Source organism: Manacus candei, unplaced genomic scaffold (assembly GCF_025592945.1).
Source record: "Manacus candei isolate 608988 ecotype Guabito, Panama unplaced genomic scaffold, ASM2559294v1 h1tg000017l, whole genome shotgun sequence".
Classification (NCBI taxonomy): domain Eukaryota; kingdom Metazoa; phylum Chordata; class Aves; order Passeriformes; family Pipridae; genus Manacus; species Manacus candei.
The window spans coordinates 27074242-27095311 of NW_026138065.1; the positions used below are offsets into that span (position 1 = coordinate 27074242).

At 39.2% G+C, this 21070-nt stretch overlaps 1 protein-coding gene across 1 annotated transcript in view; it reads left to right on the forward strand.

Moving 5' to 3' along the window:
- ALK (ALK receptor tyrosine kinase) overlaps positions 1 to 21070 on the forward strand; it is a 302985-nt gene that overhangs the window by 21227 nt on the left and 260688 nt on the right.

Sequence of the window (21070 nt, forward strand, 5' to 3'; positions counted from 1 at the left end):
AGGAGAGAAGGTAGTTATGGTACCTTGCTGTTAGTGAATATGAGGCTGTCACAAGCTGATTTCCCAAACATGGGCTATTTCTAGGAAAATAGCATGGATAGTGATGCAAATGCCAAAGAACAAGTCCACACATAGGAATTCCACGTGAAAAGACCCTGGCTTCTAGCAAAAGGATTTGCAGGGTATCCCATTAGGAAATAGACAATTATTTGAGTTATCTTAGGTGTACTGACACTTCTAGATTATTAACCATTCTCCACAGTTTCATGTTGAGTCATCATGACCACTCTTCATACTGAGGCCAGGAGAGCAACGTCCTTATGAGGTATTTTGCCCCAGAGAAGTTGCAGGCGTCAGGCAAGACACAGTGAACAAGGCAGACATCCACATAAAGAAATTGTGAGCAGATGTGGTAGTGCAGGAGTGAAGTGCTGGGCTGCCAGGTGGGAATGAGAGTGTCTTCTCTCCGTTTTTTGTTTTTTATTGTTCAGTGGAGATAGCAGAGCCAGGGATTATTAGAAAGCTTCATATTTACTGCGTTTGTATTTTATGGCTGTGGTATGTGTCCTTGTGCTGTGGATGGCAGAGTTTTCCAGGTGCTGCCTTGCATTCAGGAAAGATCCTGATTTTCCCCAGCATCTCTACGTAGCACTGCTGAAACTGAGTTATTATTTTCTACCAAGATAAGGTCCACCATGCTCTGAAAGCCTGGACAAACATAGCATTTTGTCAATATGTATCTGAACAAAGCATCTGGGACAAAAATTAGAATCCAGGAAGGAAAAAAAAAGAGTGCAGGAGTGGCATTTGAGAGCAGATTCAAGCTGAGTTTTAATGTATAAGTATTTATTTTATTTTATTAGTGTAAACAAAACTGTGATTATTTTTTCACTAATTGAACTTGTTTTTAACTGCCAGCTTAGATTTCTGGGACTCTGTGTTTTCAAAAAATTAGGCAGCTTAGTTTGATAGTGAATGAGAAGTTCATAGAGTAACTTAGAAGAAAAGAGCAAATTGACCTGGTGTTTTGAACACACTGGAAAAAAAGGCTCGACATGAGAGAAATATGAAGAGGCACCAGCAGTATTCTGACAGCGCTGATGAATGGCAGGTGGTCACAAGCCTGACTGCTTCTCTTTGGTTGCTGCTTGTGATTCTCAGGCAGGTGGGTGAGAATGTTAAAGGCCTGACACATGGAGTGACAGATACCCTTAGTGCTTGTGTGCGCAGTGCAATGGCTTAAAATAGAGCCAGCTGCATGCATAATTAAGGAGAAATAATTGCAAGGCACTTATGTAAATTATCTTGTGCTTCTTCTCCCCCCCTCTCCCTCCTATCCTCACTCAGTGTTTCCACCAGGAAGGTCCCGTGGTCAAAGATTCACCCAATCAGTGAGAAAAAACTAAAATATTATGTTTGGGGCAAGAAAAAAAATAGTTGTTTTCTGTAAGAGAATAAGAACACCATATGAGAGAAGTTATGTGGCTCGTATGTAGAGTCACTGTTGGCAATCTGGCAGCTCGTTATACAAACAAAATTAATTTTAGAAACCTGCGTGTGAATTTAGTGGTTCTGTCATTCTTTCTGTCTTGTAACTCAGATAAATATCTTATATTTCTGCTTGCTGAAATTCTGCCTACATAAGCTTTTTCATTCAGCCTGTTAGAATCACTTTGGCAATATATGACTGTGAATTTAACCTCGTTTTTGTTTGTACTAATTGCAAGTTATATTGTATTTTTACTTTCTTTGGGAGAAACACAAAAACTCTATTCCATATGTAATGGTTTTATATATCTCCCGGATGACTGTTCTGGATGAATCTGGAGCATTGTTTCCAATAAAACATTCTTTCAGTCTCCTTTGCTCATATCCCCCTTTCTTTATCAACTGAATAAAACTCTCCATATAGCTCTAACAAATTACTGTATTTCCAGGTCACTGTTGACTGCGTGCATCAGATTCAAAAACAGTAGTCCAGAAACTGGGGGATATATTTCATTTCCTAGGAAGTTTATCAAATGTTCGTATTGGCCATTCAGTCTTCTCAGTGTATGATCGATCACATAGCACAGAATATGATTTTCAAAAGCTCTGATGCACTCCAAGTTCCTAAATCCTGGACTTGATCTGCAGAGCTGTAACACAAATGGTAGTATGACCAGCTCCTGTCTCTGAGACCTCATTCTTGCTTTTATAGGACTATTTTTAGGAGCGACAAGGAATTGAATCACCCTTAGCTCACACAGTCATTGAACTGTGCTGAGAGAGTGCAAGCTGTGATGGTGATGGTCTTGGGGAGTGAACAATTGCCCGTTACACTTTTCACTCAACCTGTGTTAATATTGAATGTGCCACTTGGCCGCTGTCAGAAATCGATTGGTTGTTAAGTATCCCTGATCTAGTCTGGACTTAAGCTCGTACCACGCAGTTTGTTTCCTGACCATAAGTATTCTTCTGGAACACAAAAACTGTGCACACTGTGCTGCTGTCCAGCAAATGAGAAACATGGCGACTGCACCATCTTCCTGCAGAAATTCATCCCCTAGGATGTAGTGCAAGAGGTCAAGAAACAGGGAAGGCAGCTAAGCAGAAAAAATAGCATAAAGCAGGAGATGCACATCTGCTCATCCTGTGCTACATTTTAGAATCAAAGCCCTGGAAAAAGTAAAACATCAAGTAATATATGAGGCATGACCATTGATTTCTATTTCATAGTCTCTACCTTTTTCATACTTTGGGACAGCTGAATTAAAAATATTTATGGTTGGCTGTACAGCCAGTGCTGGAATAAGCCTTTTCCTGCTCCTTTTGTGTTGCAGTGTCCTAAAATGCAGAGCTTGTGGAACTTCATAGTGTATTTCAGAAAGATATAAGATGTGGTGCAATCATGTGAAATTCCTTGGTGGAAGAGTTCCTCTCATGCAGCAATTATCAAGTAAATCTATTCAGTGGTTCAGCCTCACTTTAAAGTTGATTATCTCTCCTTGGAGCTGTTGTTGGTCTTTACATGCAGCTGTTTTTGAATAGTGGGTCCATTTTCCCTTGAAAGCTGGCAGTATATTGAAATAATTGAGGCACTGTATAAATGTCCAGTGCCATATCCATATTGTGGCTATGCAGTAGTTAGTCCTGAATTAATACAAAGCATGGAACCACTAATATCACATTTCAGTACATGATACGGTGTAAAATGTGTCACATACTAAAAGACATGGTGTAAAAGCTACTGAAAAGATTAATTTAAATGCAGTGTTTTGAAGAGGCATCTTATAGCACTCTAATATTATTGGAGCCCAGATCACAGTGCCTATAGGAAACGTTGCCCAAAACTTTCCATTTATAATGTTCTTTGATTGCTTATAATTTTCAGCCTTAAAAGCTTAAGAAAAGAGAATTCTTCATGCTGATCATCTGCCAAAGACTCTTTTCGAGTAGTGTTTCAGCTAGGACATCTTATCCTCTCTCTCCCTCAAAAAAAAAAAAAAGCATATTAAGGTATTTTATTATGGGAAAACTTGAATTCTAAAGAAATTGATAACCAACTCCCTATACTCTTTCTAAGTTGGGAAAGATGGATCTTCTGTTGCAATGGAAGGACTGATGAGCAATGTCAGCAATAGCAAAATCTCACTACTTACAAGATATAAATAAAACACTAGGAAAAATTTTGCCTAGCTGTCCTTTGGACTTCCAAGAGGTTGGCAGCAATTTTAAATCAATGTATTGATTAAAAGGTACTGCATTTTCAACAAGTATAATCTGAAAATCTCATATAAACTATATGCCAATGTTCCCCATTTCATGGCAATTGTTAAATCTTCAAATGTAGTTGATCTGTATCTATTTTAGGAAAATATAATTGAGATAGAGCCAAAGAATTTGACAGCATCAATTTAATCAATCCCTAACGTTTGCCTTGTTTTGCGTGTGTGTGTGTGTGTGTGTTTTAAATGAATGAAGTGAAAGTGCAAAAACATCTCTTTTCAGGACATCTGCAGATAATAATGAGATTAAAATCAATCTGGTTTAGAAAAAGAAGTGAGGCTTTCATCTTACAGAATTTTCTGAGAGTTGCAGCCTTGAACTGGAGTGACAGAAACAGTTTCTTCAGCATAGGTTTTTGGTGTGAATGCCTACGTTCCAGTGTGTCTTTCATGTAACTCTTACACCAAGCAATGCTTTTTCCCCTGCATTTTTATTGAGTTAGATCTGACACTGGATTGCCAGAGTACAAGAATATGGACAGCTTCTGTTGTGTCTAAGAGCAGAGATCTAAAAGGTCACTGCAGCCATGAATGTTGCTTCTTCCTATTTCACATAATATTAATCTATTTTGGGAAGTCAAAGCTTCATGAATTGCTTTTCAGGATCTTTTAGGTTTTAGTTCTTAGTTCACCATTTGAAGTATGAATTCTACTGTAGTCTCCATTTTATATAGATAATCTATTAAGCAGCTCTAGTAAGTGAAACATCTGAAAGTTTATGTCCTCACAGTCCAATTGCCTGTTCACGTACTGAATTTGTCTTTAAGAAAATTGGCGCCCCAAGCTAGATACTAGTAAATTAACCCAGTTTCTAATCTTCCTACGTGCTTTTAAATAATATATTAGTCCAGAAATTATTGGGGCCTAAGTATTAGGCGTTAATGTATAAATTCACTGTATAATTCATTCATCAGATGAATAATTTCTGAAGTATCAGCAGAAGTGAAGAAGGTCTTAAGGGATGTATGTTTATATGCACATGGACATTATTATGTATAAAATTATCATTCTAATATCCTATTGTGACTTAATACAAACACTGCATAGAATACAACTGAACATTCGTCTCTGCTCTCTACTGCCTTTTTTTTTCTCTATCGAGGCCCATACACATGGCCCAAAATAGGTTGAAGTATCTAGAGATTCGGATAATCAGCCATTTAAGATAAACTTTTACAGATCTTCTTGAAGTCAAGGCTAAGTCTGTCTCCCAGTAGGAGACAGTTCCTTTTAGTTGTCCTTGTTTTATTTTATTTATTTATTTAGCCTGGCTTGCATAACCATGGCCATGTTTTGATTTTTTTTTCTGAATTCTCTGAAATGTTCTTTATTCATGAACAAGGGATACATCTTTCTCATTTGGACATTCTGAAAGTTCTATGACCTTCCAAGTGAAGATGAATCTTCCTGAATAATTTATTTTTCTTTTTCTCCTTCTTTGGTGAAATAACCTCTTCCAAATACCACCTTTATCTCTGGAAAAAGGTGAACAAATGCAGCCCCTAGAACAGGTAGACTTCCTTCTTTATTACTAAAACAGGTTCTGAATGAGGCCCCCATTCTACCTGGGAAAGAGACCTAATTGTACTGGTAAGTAGTTGCATTCTTGAGTCATCTACTGAGGTCTTGATGCTCTTGTGGCAACTTGGCGATCATTTTTGAAAGTCAGGCTAAGAAACAAATATCTGGTCAGGTATTGTGTTATTGTCTTAAAGAAAGGCTTGTGAGTCTGCAACTGCCCCGTGGCATGCTCCTAAGTAAGCCATCAAAAGGTCCTGTGTCCCATCATCCCCAGTGGCTATAAAATTGTAATTTTTTTGAAGTGTTGTGAGATTTTTGTCAAGTTAAACAGAGTTATGGAAAATATTGACTCTATACAGTACACAGTGGAAGGTATTGAGGATTTTATATGGCTAGCCAGAGGATGGCTGAGAAAATTCCCCCAGATGAAGGAAAATCACACAGCAATATCTATGTAACATTTCAACGTGAATATAAAACCCCTAAGTAGCTGGACTGAAAACTGGCTTCTCCCACTCTCCCCTACACATCCTGTATCCTTCTTCCTACTTGTACATCTACACTGTGGTCCCAGGCTAAACTAAGGGGACATGAAGAATTTGATTCTGTATGCATTTATTACAAAAATGACAAATGAAGTTGTGTCAACACAAGGTGTAGGTGCAGCCCAGGCTACCTGCGTGTGCAAAGATAAGCAGCATACGCAGGTGCTTGAATGTGTGCTCCCGTGGGAGTATTTCAGACTCTGCTTTTTGCAAGCCCCTCAGAATGCATTCTTTCCTTCCAGTCTACTGTTTTAGGAAGCTGAACTGTCATGTGAGGAACTTAGGCTTTTTCCGAACAGCTAAATTTCTTTTGATTTGCACTATTTGCATATGATTCAGAACTTAGATTGGAAGCTTACCAGAAAAAAAGGATGTACTGAAGTTCTGTTTGATATATAGGGGGAACTGAACACATAATTTTCTTAAATACTTTTACAACTTTATAACAAAAACTACTTATGAAAAGCAGTACATAAAATCCGGGATTTGAGTAAGATGGGACTAAATGTTCAAATATCAGGAGCTCATTTGCCATGCTCAGAGTGACAAAGATTTTGGTAAAAGCAAATGATTAGGGCTCCCAAAACCCCTAAAGGGGAAGAATTAAAAGTCTGGTCTGTGTCACAAAACCATGCCAGATAATAAACTGTGTAGAAATTACCTTCAATCAATTTTTAGTTCAAAAAGACTTGCTCTTTTCTGTTGAACTAATGCCAGGCCATGGATAACAAATGCAATTTTAATATGTCATAATCTGGCAGACTAGTGACATCATGCCTTTCAAATAAGCAGTGAGATCTTGGTTGTCTTCCACCTTTCTATTCTGAGCAGGAAATAGCCTTCTGAGGGGTGCTTTCCTTAAATACATCCAAGCAGTAACCCTGGAGAATAGTATGGTCTTTCAGAAAATAGCCTTAAATGGCTTCTTCTAGTCTAAAGTATTTAACATCAACAGATGTTATAAAATTTCACTACAAGTGACCTAGAATGGGAATGGAACATGTAACTTTTTTCTCTCATTTCGGATTGTATAAATATGACTGAAATCCAGCTCTTCCCCTGGTTAAATTGATGCATTCTCCTTCTGAGATTTGAATACTTACTGGACCTTCTTATTTATTTGTGTCCTATGTTTGTTCACTTTTGAACCAGTGTGGAATTAGTAGGGTTAAAGTATTGCAAGGAACAGTACCTTCTTTAATTCAAGGCTCTCAAAACATTTGAAAAATTAATGAATCCTCATTACAGTTCTATTAGGAAGATTACATAAATGTGTAGACTACAGCTAAGTGACTTGCCTAGAATTACTGAATGTGGCTTTGTAAAGACGACTTTCTTGTCACAACTCTTAATTGCACCACCATGTTGTTATCTGATCTCGTGGGATCTCTGGTTCTGCCAGAATTTGGCCAGGGAGGTGATGACAAAATTCACCAGTGAGGTTCTGCTGCACCTTGTGCCTGAGGGATGACTGTGGAGAAGTCTGGATGAGAGTCTCTTGGAGTTGGCCTGAAGTGCCAAGCCAACTGCAGTTCAGCAAATAGCATTTTGATTATTTAGTAAGAATTCAAAAGGCACAGAACACCTTGGATGTTAAGAAGGATATGTTGATGAAATTAGAACCAGTACTTTTACATCTGATTTTCTTTCTTTTGTTTTTATTTATTATGAAATGGGGATTATATCTTGTTATCTCTTCAGAAAAATACTTTTTTTCCCTTCGTGCACTCTTGTCTTGTCTGATTCTGAAATGCACTAACTAATTACTTGGATCTCTTACACTAATTCTCCTGAAAGTTCAAGGATGTTGTGCTTAGATGTCTGCTAATTAATCAAAGGTTATGAGTTGGCTCTTAATCAAGGATTTCTTCTGAAATTCAGAGCCCCAAATACTTCAAATGTATAATGTTCATGGTTGAAATCGGTAGGTAATGACGCTATTAGCACATTAAAATGGATCTCCATGGACCTCTCACTCTATGAGTGAAATCTAGTACAACAGTGTACAAAATTGGTTATCAGCATGTAAATCAAAGCTTTGCCACATGGCCCACACCTGGATACTGCATTGCTTTGTGGGAGTGTTCACACAAAGAGCGTGGCATCAGGAGATTACTGGGTATGACTTTGGATATTGCTGCTCTGGCACACGGCTGTGGCAACCCAAACACTGGAGCAGACAGTGTTATGCATGTGTCAGATATACAATATGTCACGTGGAGCTTGTGTTCTCTCCTGAACAAGACTAAGCTACATCCACATGAGTATGTTCGTGCCAGCAAAATGGCCAGTACTGGGAAAGCATTGGTTGTGCAGTGCTGATATGCTCAGAGAACAAAAAACTCTTTATTGCAAATAATATCTCGGATGTCATAAATTAGACCCAGACTTGTATGCTGAAGACTGTAGCAGATCTTTAGGCACTAAAGGGGTAGGGCAGGCACCTTAGATCACTAAGGGGTAGGGCAGGCACCAAGTAAGGCACATGCCCCGAGAACAGGGAGAGTGTGGGGTTGTGGAACAACAAACAACATTTAGTTCTCTAACAGATCAAGGCCTGGATCCACCTAAATAAATAGTTTGGAAGCAGTCTGGACATGAGACCTATATTTATTTCTATTGTCTATGTATTTTTCCCCCCATTATTTTAGGTACTGACTTTAAATCACACCTTAGCTGAATCTCCTGTTCCCTCAGTCCTAGTTGTTTTTTATTAAAATAAAAGCAATTATTTCAGGTATTATTTATTGCTGCCTCCTCTGAGCACTATATTTTCCTAGTAGTCTAGTGCTCACTTTTTTCCCCCTTTCTTTTCTCTGATTTTAACATAGGAAATGAGTGGGTAGAAATTTGCAAAGGAGCACAGAAGAAAAGCGAAGGGGGCAAATTGTGTAATCTTCTTTCGCATGAGCTGCCTGCTCACCTTAAACATAAGGTTTTCTTCAGCACTATCTCCTCATTCCCCTGATGCCTCACTTGACAGTTGAACTGTTCAGTCTGCTACTGAAGTCTGAGTTGGTGGGAACTGGCACAGAGGATGCTTTTCTATTTACATGCCTATTTTTGTCTAGGTGCAGATTATTAGAGGGCTTTTCTCAGTTATACTCACTAGTAGGTAAATTATTTAAATGAAGAAATATTGTAAGAGAAGGCATCTAGTATTATCTTTAAGCAGAAGTTCAGCCCTCGAGATTGCCACCGCTAAACCAGTTCTGCTTTCTCCTGAGCAGAAATGCCCAGCAGGCAGATTTTCAGAACAGAGCACAGGTTAATCCATTCATGTGGCAGATTTCCTCCAGGGAATCAAAACCAAGATCAGGCTGGAGATCTATTTCCCTAGGATGGTATTTCTAATCCAAAGGAAATTAGAACCAGGTTGGAGGAACTCTCCAGTGAATTGAGAGGCTTTACAGGAGTGGAGTAAACCTTTGTTTATACAGGTATCAGACAGCTACAAAGATTTATTTGGCAATTAGGCATTAGTCAGTCATGATCACTATTTTGATCCCTACTTCATTATTCCTCAGAAAGGTAAAGTACTTGTTCTCTCCCCTTTGAGGACTACAAAAAATGTTAGACCAACCTTTAAAATTGCTTGGTCAGTGGTTCTCAATATCTCATATTTCATCCAGCTGCTGAGACTCTATAATTAGGATATTAAGACATACTCTTGATTAGATAGATGCATCTAATTGTAATTCAGATCATACTTTCTAGAAATCTGAATATACTCTAGTACCTGCTCTTCTTGTGTGCTCAAAGAGAATCAAAGTTCTCCATAACTGAGCCATAAAACCTCAGGTGTCAACCAACGACACATCTAAATATATGGCTAAAAGGTGGTACATTCTCTTAAAAGTTAATACTGGCTGAAGCTGATTTCAACTTTGAACCATAGCTGTCTTTTATCATATAGAGAACCAGCTTAATCATGGTATTACTGCCTTTGTTTCATAAGAAAGCATTGCACTCTTGAAATTCTGAGTAGATTGCTTGCAAAAAATAAAAACTTCTGAGAGTCTTACTGTATAAAATCACAAATATCATTTGTGTGAATGATACTGATACTTTCTTCCAGCTGCAACTTTTAGGTTAATACATCCAGAATCTTCCCCGCTCTTGTGATCCATGCAGCTAAAACTCGTTGTGTCCTGGGCTGTTGCAGCACCAGCGATCGTGAGCAAAGCTGTACCAGCATCATGTCAGTGCTGGAGATGGTGCCTTGGCATCAGGCATCCGAATTGCAGGCACTGCCAGCAAGGCTGGTGTGCTGTTGGCACTGCCTGGCCCTGCTCCAGCGAGGGTCTGGGTGCTGGGGCATCTGGTCTTTTGCCTTTCTAGCTGAGGGATGCCACCCATATATAAATATTCTGCAACTTCACAGAAAATAATAGCCCTTTGTCATTACAGCTGCACTTCTGCCAGCTCCTGCAATTTTACTGCAAGCCTTAAAGTATTTGATATCTTTTCTTAATAAAAATAAAAACAAACCCACAAAACAACCCTCCACTCGTGGAATCAACAGAACTGTTAAGTTTTTCTGAAAAGTTTCCTCTTCTTCATGTGGCAAGGGACAAGGGGGGCAGGTAAAATAGAGCAAACCCATCCTCCCATATTTGGGTTTAAAATCACAAGCTTTCAAAAATATATGTACTTGAATGCTTGCCTGTGAATATTTGGAGAAGTGGGCTCCCCCGTGGGGTTGGCATCAACTCAGCTATGCTGTTCCATGGTGCATCTCAGCCAGGGACATCAACAATCCATGAGTTTGCCTGACCCAGGAGGTTTAGTGCACTGCAGGGGCTGGACTGCAGCAATGAGCAGCAGATTGACTTGATTCAGCTGTTGTGGCTGTGAGCTGCTGTAGCAATGTTTCCAATTTGGAATCATACCTGCTTTAGCCAGATCTTTTAAAAACAATTTTCATTTCCAGTTTTACGTGAGAGAGTAGAGAATTTTCCGTTTCCTAACTCTACCTTTTTTCAGCCAGCTCCTGTCAAAGGGCAGGGAAATAGTAGGAAGAGCAGTTGGCCCCTACTCAGAAAATTTTGCTAAACATTTGAGGAAATAAATACCATTTGAAGAAAATACTTCAGTTGTGTACACACGTGTGTATTGTGTTCTCATGCTGCCTGAAAATGTTCCAGTATATCCTCTGTAGCTTCCTAATATGTCATTAACAGGTTTCAGCATCTGCAATGAGCTGCATATAGTTTTATATTGCAGTTGCTCTATTTTTGTGCCAGTTGTGCTAGCAGCTTAGAGCTTAGCTAATGTACCATTGACAAATGGCCCTCTTTGAAAGGAGGCTGTATATATTACATAAATTCATTTACATTGTATATATTCATTTAGAAATGAAACACACAAGAGAAAAATCAGTGCTTTTCAAACCAAATATGACAAATTCACCAGTGGAAGATATTTGATTTTCTAGCTTTTAAAAAGCAGACAAGATATTTACCATTCTGATGTATTTTGTTTTAAACTAAAGAAGACTAAAATAGAGCTGAATTTGTTTGATTGGGCAAACTGTTCTTGTGGGCTTTTTTTCTTTTTCTTTCCCTTTCTCTCTGGTTTTCAAGATGAGTTTGAATTTACAAGGCCATATTTTGAACACCTTGATTGAAATGGTGCAACTTTGATATCCTTTGGGCAGTTATAATGAGACAGAAAGGAAGGAAGCACCTGAATGGGGAATTACCTTCCACCCCAGAAATGTTAACTCTCATATATTATTAATTTATGTTGATACAATTTAAAATTTTCTGGGCTCAGATCCACAGAGGTTCCCAGGCACCTACATTCCACATAAATCCCACTGAGGCAATTCATTTGAAGACTGAGAACCCAAAAACTGCTTTCTAGTACGTGGGGGACCATCTGTGCAGCACCATGCCACATCCTCTCAAGCTATTTGAGGCGTCTCCAGATGAGATAGTTCAGCACAAGTGGCTGCAGGGCAGGAGAGATGCTCACAGAGGTCCCAGCCTCAGAGGCCGGCACACATCCGTGAGTTGTGGTCACAGCACTTCACAGGGTCTCTGGGGCTGTCAGAGCACCAGTCCATGTTGAAAAGACTTCCTAGTGCATTGATTGGGAGTTTTATCTGATGATGCTCTAACGTTTGAGTGTAAACTGATAAAATAAACATTTGTTAATTCTTTTCTTGAGGGTTTTGCCTGAAGACAATATAAGATCCTGACTCTAGTGTTGTTCAGCACTGGGTAAAGAGAACAGTTCATTCTCATCCTTGCCATGGAGCAGTCACAGTCTAAATGATGTCTTGCTGTTCTTCTTGGTTTCACTTCTGCAGAATAACTTCTTTGATGAAGAAAGAAATCTATTCTTTCTTGGAACTATTTACACATGCTGGTTATATTAACTTAATAGTTGCAGCTGGAACAAAGTATCAGGACTTAGGTTTATAAAAATGGCCAGTGACTTGTATATTTAATCAATTGGTTAGAGGGGTCACCCAGAGTGAAGAAATTCCAGGTTTAATTTCTTTCTCTGCCTGCAGGAGTTTGGATTTGCAGCTCCCTCACTGCAGAATAGAACCTATGCCATCAAGGAGTGCTGCATTCAGTGGGGGAGGCAGGACTGTTTGCATCCCTGTCAGATGCTGCTCCCTTCTGTGCAGAGGTCTTGAATTTTGGTTTCAGTAAGAGCTGGAGCTCCAGTGCCCCACCTGCCAGGTGAGGTGCGTCTCCAGAAGGTCATCATCTTCTCTCCATTGGACTAGCCACAAATTTTCAAGTATTTGTACAAAAAGGGACGACTCCCTCAGGGGAAATAGAAGGTGACTCAACTCATTGTAACTCACTGTTTATAGGGCACTTTCCCGGGAAGGAGGTCTCAGGTGTATTGTAGTCTTGGATAAGATCAAGGATCCATAAAGATTGTACCCACAGTGACTTCCCCTCCCTGCCATACACGTGGTCTCTCAGTTCTTCAGCATAACTGAGAATTCAATTTCTTGCATAACATTAATCTGAACAGAGAAGAGATGAGCAAGTTAGGGTAGGAAGAAACAGAAAAAAGAAAAGAGAAGGCAGCAAATCTTTCTGGAGGGAGCAGTTCCATGTTTTGTGTTGAGGGGGTTTTTAAGAGCAAACAGATGAGGTGATAATAGAACGTGTGTATTTAGACTGATTTTTAACTGTCTGTGATGTTAAATGAGCCAATACTAAGCCTAGAAATGAGGGGGGAAACACTGCTGGATATGTATAGGTGTTGGTTTTCTACAGCTCTTTTATTAAACTGAGTGAATGCTGCATAGAGTCTTGTCAAGCCTTTCATTTTCTCCCCTTTTGTGAAGCCTAGTGCCTTCAAACTCTTTCAGAGAAGAATCACTTTTGAGAAGCTCTGAAAGTAAACAAGTTTAAAAGGATCAATAATTTTGGCTGGTTGATACATGGAACTCCTCACTGGATCAAACAACCAGTGCTAATGCATGTTGGGCTGTGTATTGCTGGGAAGTGTCCAACTGGGTTAAAATGAGCAGTTGGAGGCTGTGCTTATCTGTGAAGTGTGAAAACCTCAGATTCTTGACCTGATGGCCTGGCTCAGGGCAGGCAGCACAGGGCTGGGTACACAGCAGCAGACATGCTATGGGGAGGGCTTCAGAGACTGTGTTTGAATCTGTTATTTGTAACAGGCACAGCATTAGGGGGTTTGCAGACTCATGCCTTCCAAACTGTTACTAAAGGATGCAAACACTGCTGCTCTAAAGAATTAAAGCCTTTAAAGGTAATTTAAAAAATAATTTTAAAAAAGCAATTGAGGTCTCCTTGTGATTATTGTGAATGACTGCAGCATGGGATTAAACAGTCCTCTGTGCCCTTGTTAAAGTGCCATTTTGAGCATTGCTGCTCAACCCAGGGGTGCCTGCAGGGCATTTGCTAGTGCATAGGCAGCTCACCTTGCTCATCAGAGGGCTCTCAGTCAAGCGTTTCAGCAGCTCTGTGAGGGATGGTCAAATGAAGTGCAGAGCATGAATTTTTCAGCTTGGCTTTATCTAAGTTCTAAATCTTTAATGGACAACACATAGTAAGATGTTTAACTTTACACTTAATGAGGAAATGTCATAAAAATGCTGATGGAAATGAAGGTAAAGAATTTCTTGGTTATTATCCAGACTGGTATCAGGATCTAGCTTCACCATGTAGACAGAGTAGTTGCAGATGGCACTCAGTGGTGTGCAGCGGTGAGCAGATGAGATCATGCAGTCCCTTGTGTACATAACCCAAACCTATGACTAAGCTTGACTTCTTTACTCTGGCAAAACTCTAGCTAACTGTGAGAGTCAGCTGTGAGCTGGGAACTGAGGCTTGAGCTTTGCACACAGTGTTAATGGAACATTTCTTCAGTAGAGAGAACCGGATAAGCAACATACTGATGAAAACTTCATGGGATGAAGGTCTGCTGCTTCCATCTGAATTGTGGTTCAAGACTTCAAGCAGCTGTGTGAGGAGAACAGACATTGTCATGAAGCCTCTAGAGAGCACAAGTGTACCACTCTTCCGTAGAGCTCTGCTTATCCCATGTTCTCTTGTTTCAGCCCTGTGTGAGTCTGAAAGAGTCCCATTCCAGCTGTGTATCTGAGGAAGCTGGTCCTCAACATCAGAGTCCCTTCAGACAAAGCAAAACTTTGTTCTGCCTTTTTTTCCTCTTTCTTTCTCTTTTTATTTTTTCCTTTTTACTCTGCTCATGATAGTTTGCTGTGAAGCAATTCATGCTGCTAAGCCAAGGTACAATGAAACAGAGGTCTTCTCCAGATCCTCCTATGAACTTTGCTGCTTATAGCACTTACATTTCACTAAGCACCAAGTGGTTCTGTAAATTGCCACGTAGATCAAGGTGTTTTTTACGTATCCTAATCTTTGTTTCGTGATCTATAACCTGAATGCTTTACTTGTAGGGACAAAATTATTCTGAAGAGACAATTTCTTGAAATAAAAGCGTGTTCTTCAGCTTACTGATGCATCTGAGCACAGAAAGAAGTTAGAAAACAGATGCCAAGAGAGGAAGTGGTGGAGTGCAAATGGCACTAATTGAGGCAAAAATTACTCTTTTGATTAATCATAAGGTGGCTCAGAGATCATTGTTTGATTGGAGTAGGGTTTTCTCCTGAGATGTGGAACTTATTTTTTCTTGTTCTCTGCACAGAGAACTTGTTGTTGCTGCTTAGAGCACAGAAAGGGGTTGCATAAACATTTTAATATTGCATGAGGCTTCTGTAAGCCTGAATGATCTTATGAATGCTAAAACCATGACATACAAGCACAAATGAAAGCAAGCAGCAAAGATTGTGTAGTCTTATCATCTGGATGAACTGATAAATAAGCCAACACACTTTGGTGTCTTGTCATATTTTGTTTTCCCTCATGCAGTAATTCAGCCACAAGCCTTAAAAATACTCTACCTCCCATTATTGTTATTTTCAGGATTCCCTTAATATTTAACTTCACCTAGAAGAATAACAGTTACACAGCTACGTACTGTGACTTTAAAAAAACATCATGTACGAATGGGGTCTTTCATTTGGATAAATGTCATTGCACTTTCTGATCTTATTAACTGTACAAATAACACTGCAGACTTCTTCAGCTGTTCTTGCTGATACAAGATGTATGGCTGTAGTAAAATAGCTGAATATCTGAGTAATAACAATTCAGAAATGAGATAAGATAAAGACTCTTAATGGTAACCAGCTAGGACAACAATCCACAAAGTAGTTGGTGACTCATATCATTTGCAGTCTTGTAACAACATCCTCCATGTAGTAGCTGTGCTACAAATCTGAGACTGAGGCAGAGGTTTGGTGATGTAGCTCTACAATATTCATTGGTTTTGTGGATTAAGTGAGTGTAATCATCCCTGCTAGCTTCCAGAAATAGATAACATCATCCAAACATTGAATGATTATACCAGATCAGACCAGGAACCTGTGATTCTGCTGATGGCTGTAGATTTAAAAAAAAATAATAAATTAAAAAAAGATTGTAAAAACAGAACATCTATAAAGTGGTACAGTCTTGGTATTATTATGTCCCAATTTTCAGCAACATGTAGCAAAGGAACTTCTTGAGATGGAAGTCCCTTTAGCATCATCTTGTTTAATAGCTTTTAATGGACCTTTCTTCTAAGTTGTTTTTTCTCATTTTTTTTGGAACCCTTTGTACTTCCGTAGAAGTTTGTGGACCTGAGTGTCACGATTTAATAAGTGCATCATCTGAGAAACACGTGTTGTTTAAAAGTTGTCAGATGACATTACTGTAAACTTCTAGGTCTTTACTAATGAAAAATAATTACCATTTTTTCTCTGCATACTTTCATATTTGCTTCTTATAAACCACTTCAGTCACCTTTTTTCCAGGATGAAAAATTCTAGCCTATTTAAGTTCTCCACATCTGCCATTTGGCTAATCATTTTCATTGGCTTTTGTTGATTGAAACTTTCCTAGTTCTTTCATGTCTGTGTTGAGAATGAGGGGAAGAAGTAGACATCTCAAAGCAGAAAATGGGACCAGAATTGTAACGTCATGACATTTCCTTCATTTTTTTAAAATATTTTCTGAAGTTGCCTTTTTGACTTCCATTGAGTGCTGAGTTGATATTTTCAGGGAACCATGAACATGAAGTTTAAAATCTCTCTTCAGAGAAGCACTGGCTAATTTAGTAATTGTTGGATAAATACACTAGTGCTGTGGATCAAAATCTAATTAAATTTTGCAGGAAGCAGTACTAACTCTTAAGCTGTCCTACTCAGTCTAATAAAACCTAGCATTCGATGTTCTTTGTTGAAGAGGTTAATAGATACCCTCTGCTTCTTGTCAGTATTTCTCCTCATTCCTCAGTCTGTTTTTCACTGCAGCTGTGAGGGAATGCAAGTAGGGACTGTGTGGTTGAGATCTTGTTTATTTCCTGCAGTGATAACTGCTTGAGCAAGCACGAGTTGGTTGTGGGAGGATGGAAGGTACTAAAAAGAAATATGGATAATTAGGGAAGATTAGCGTGCTTCAATTATCTCAAAAGATTTACTTTTTTCATCTTGCTTTTCACAGAAATGAATTGGGCCTAGTCTAGATCCTTCAGTTATCTACCATTACCAAGCACATGTTAAAAAGGATGACCAGCTTCTGTCACTCTAAGTTATTAATATCATAGCATCTGGGTCCCTCACAATTTTTTCAGGTACTTGTCTCTGCAGTAACCATGTAAAGGAGATAAGGAACTAATGGTTGGTATTCCCATCTTCAAAACCTGAAATAGTGATTAGGAAACTTCAGCCCATAGCGTGAGGATGTCTAGGCTCACAGAGTCCAGAGACACATCAGATTCATAACAAGTCCTATAACAAGGCAGAGAATTAAACCTTTGTCCTCAAGGATAATATGATATTTCCCCTTTTCTCAGCAAACACCATATGCTTTCTCTGGCCAATTTTTAAACCACAGCACAAAAATCATGTTTGTCTGGCACTCCAGGGCTACCACTATCCACAGATCTGTGCACCAGCTTTGTCAGAGAGACTCACATGTCCTTCTGGTGACAGCAGGAACTTAAACAGTGCTGTGCCTCCCTCTGTGGATGGTTTTTTCCTGTTCCATCCTGTCCATTGGACTGTGGCTCAGATAGAGACAAGTGGTGTCCTCCCTACTTCTCGGTGTTAGAGGGCCTCAGAAGCATCCAGAATCTGATTGGATTTGATGGGATTACAGTTAACCATTTCAGAGGCCAAAAGGAACATTGCTAACACAGGACTCTAACAATCCTCTCGTCTTTCATGACAAAGAAGAGATACTCTGTACAAGGAAAAGGAAATATTGACTGGTTTGCAGAACTACAACAAAAGTAATGTAGGAGGAATGACATGCATTGGGTCATCATGTTTGCTTCCCCATAGTCTCAGTTATAATCCCATTTAAGTTTTAAAAAAGCCCTTTCAAAAGTAGTTGAGATTCCCTTCCTGCTTCCTATTACTACTGCAAAAAGGTTATTGCTGAACCTTGTTCCTCTGCTGTTCAGAAGCTTTGTTTTCATTTCCAGATGTCCTTTCTTAGCATCGATTTGTATTTGTTTGCTCATATGCCAATAACACTGTTTGGCTTTAATGACTGTTTTTCCCTGCTATTTATCTCCAGACATATTAAAGACAGCACTCCTCTACCTTTTCACCCTCTGTTTCTATATAATATTTGGTCCTCTTCCATTTTTCTGTTCACACTAATAGCCATGCACATGACCCAATTCAAACTCATCCTGCTGGAACACACTGGAGCAGACCTGAACTCAGACTGATATCTCAGATGTGTCTTATGCCTCATTTTGGCTGATAATTACTGTTAATCACTAAATGTATGTCAGTATTGGTACTTTCTCTGTAGTCTGGTACTTCTATCCAGGCATCGAATTTTTCATTTAAGGCTTTATGTTCCTCCTCCTCTTCCCAGAAGGGTGAGCTACTGTCACTGTGAATAACACAGAAATAGTCCATTTCTGTGTGCTGGTAACTTCCCCAGCACTCCTTACAGCTTCGTAATACACAGTTATTTCAGTTTACTCTGGAAGTCAGCTACAGAATTTGTATCCAGCAATATTTGTGGGAGTGGTCTGAAGACCTCTTGTTATAAGTTCCCCTCCCATGACAGCTGCTTATCACTACTTTGCTTTTAGCTCCTCCCTTGTTTCTCTCTTAGCTTCCTCACTGACCTTCAGCTTTCCCAGTCTCATAGATTCCCTCCATGGCGCTGTCTCAAATATTTTGTCTGTGCAGGTGGAATACAAGGCACCACTCTTGTTTAGAAAACCAATTACCTTAGCAAATATCTGTATTAGGTTTGCCAGCTTTTGCTAAACTCAAGGCACCTTTCAACGCTTTTTCCATTTTCCCCCTCCTCCAAAATCTTTTACCCTTCAAAACCTGTTCACTCTTGAATTGTGGCAGGGTCAGGCTAACGGGTCTGTATGTTTGGATCACCCATCTCTTTACTTAAATAGGTGCTATATCTCTGATCACACGTTCCATCACTGGCTTGATAGATTTATTTAAAAAAAAATCTTTGCTTCTAACTTGCAATTACACGTGCCTTATAGCAGAAAACAAATAGGAACAGGCTGTAATGAATATAGAGGAGACTCTCAGTGTAGAGATTGCTGGACAGAAACAAAATTCTGTGGTTTGTTTCCAGTTCTAGACTGAAACAGCCTCTATAGTATGTAGTGGCATAATTTAGAGGTATCAGGAAATTGTTTTCTGTTTTTCACAGAAAATCTTAGTGAAAAAACCAGTTCACTTTCATTAGCAAAATAGTACTGAAAATTTTGACTCCATGAAAACCTTGTCTTTTCAGAGGAAAACCAGAATATTTTCATTGTTCTAACCAGAAGCTTGCAATAAATGATGGTATAGAAAGGGCTGATGAAAAGGCTTAGGAAGGAATGATGGGAAGACTGGACCACAGTTTTATGCCTTGGTGCTTCTGATTTCATTTTAAAAGGTTTGTGGTTTTTCTTTGTTTATTCTGCCTAATTCACAAAGCAGGCAGTACCAATAATCTGGGGTTTTGAGAGAAGCTAGATTACACTGAAGAAACAAGTCAAAGTAGAAGAGAAAAATTTCATTCAAGATGATCCTAAATTGTATGAGACCTCTGCACTCTGTCACAAAGTCTGTAACTTGCAGGCTGATAGACATGAACCAGTTTGCTTAACCCCTCTGCCTGTAAACTGGGACAGCTGGTTAAACCTAATTTTATCTAAAGTAATTTGAAATCATTTAATGAAAAGTAGTAAGTTTAAAAATACTTAAGTCATCAATTCAAGTTTGATGACTTTTCTCACTCCAGGGATTATGCATTTCCTATATCTAGCACTTGAAGGTGCAGTGAGAAGTGTGGGAAAATACATGGGCTCAGGGTTGGAGAGGGGCAGGAGTGTATCCCTGGCTGTTTCTGAGCTATTTTCTTGTTGTGGCCTTAATCCTGCAGCACTGGGTCTGTGCTTCTGTACATGACATGTTATGGTACCTTCAAATCCTGGGCATGGAAGCTCTCTCAGAGCTCAGAAGATGTGTAAAAATGAAGTTTTCAGCATAGCATCCACATGCTGCATATAATATGCTGTTTTGTATTCTGTCTATTGCTGATTGGTGTAAATTCATTGAGCTTTTATTCTCTAAGAAGAAAATCTTCTTTCTTTATGGCAGGTGTGAAGAAGATTCAGTGTTTGGGCCACCAGCAATTTCTCAAATTTTGAGGTTGGAAGAGTTTGATTTTTTTTGACTGTTTCCCCAGGTATTGTCTGCCTGTTAGTGACTGTTTAGCTCACACAGTACCCCAGTTTTGTTCCATGTGGATGGAAGACAGAAAGAATAAGATGACAAACAGCTGATCATTTCAGTGACTCCTGGTTGAAGTGGATTGACATTTGGGATAGCTTAACTGTTTAGGCAGTATTCCCTTCTTAATGTCCAAGTCTCTAGGGAGAGACCTGGTCTTTAAACTTTGGTCTTTAAAACATAGCTCTTCAGACATTGCTTTCCAAATTCTACCTGGGGATTCTTTGTGTTTTGAGCAGATGAAGGAGAAACACCAACATGTTCTTTTCTTTCATGAGGAGTACATGGATTGCCAGGGCAATAGGACAAAAAAATGCCTCAGATAAAACTTGGATGGTGTTTTTATTCGCATGCATGTGTGTGCCTAAATACTGAGGCAGATGGGCACATCAGAGTCTTATTTCTTTAAGGACATTGCCAGGGAGCTACCTTCTGAATGATGACATTTATATATTTTAATACAATTCATTGTGTTCAGAGGAATGTCCAATACAGTAATTTGGTACTCTATATCAGTCCTCAGCGAGGGACTAATCCATCAAATTTGTTCAGCACTACAAGTCAGAGCAAGGTTTTTTTTCTAACTGCCAGTGTGGCTAGCTCACACAGCTTTTAGAAAAATCAAGTTGTGGGTTTTTTTCCGTCCTATATATCATCATCTCTGTCCACAGTAAAGAATTTAGAATCAGAGCTTGACTGACTGGCTATTTTTCTCAGAGTCGCATGAGGCAAAGCAGCATACAGCTTACTCATCCAAACCTATTCAGAGTTTGAAGGTACTCTGTGATACAAATTTACTGAGCAGATAAGAAAACTTGGAAGGCACAAATGGGGCAGATAAGGACGACTGCAAAATCCCATGGATCCTTTCAGAACCGGTTTGAGAGTTTTTG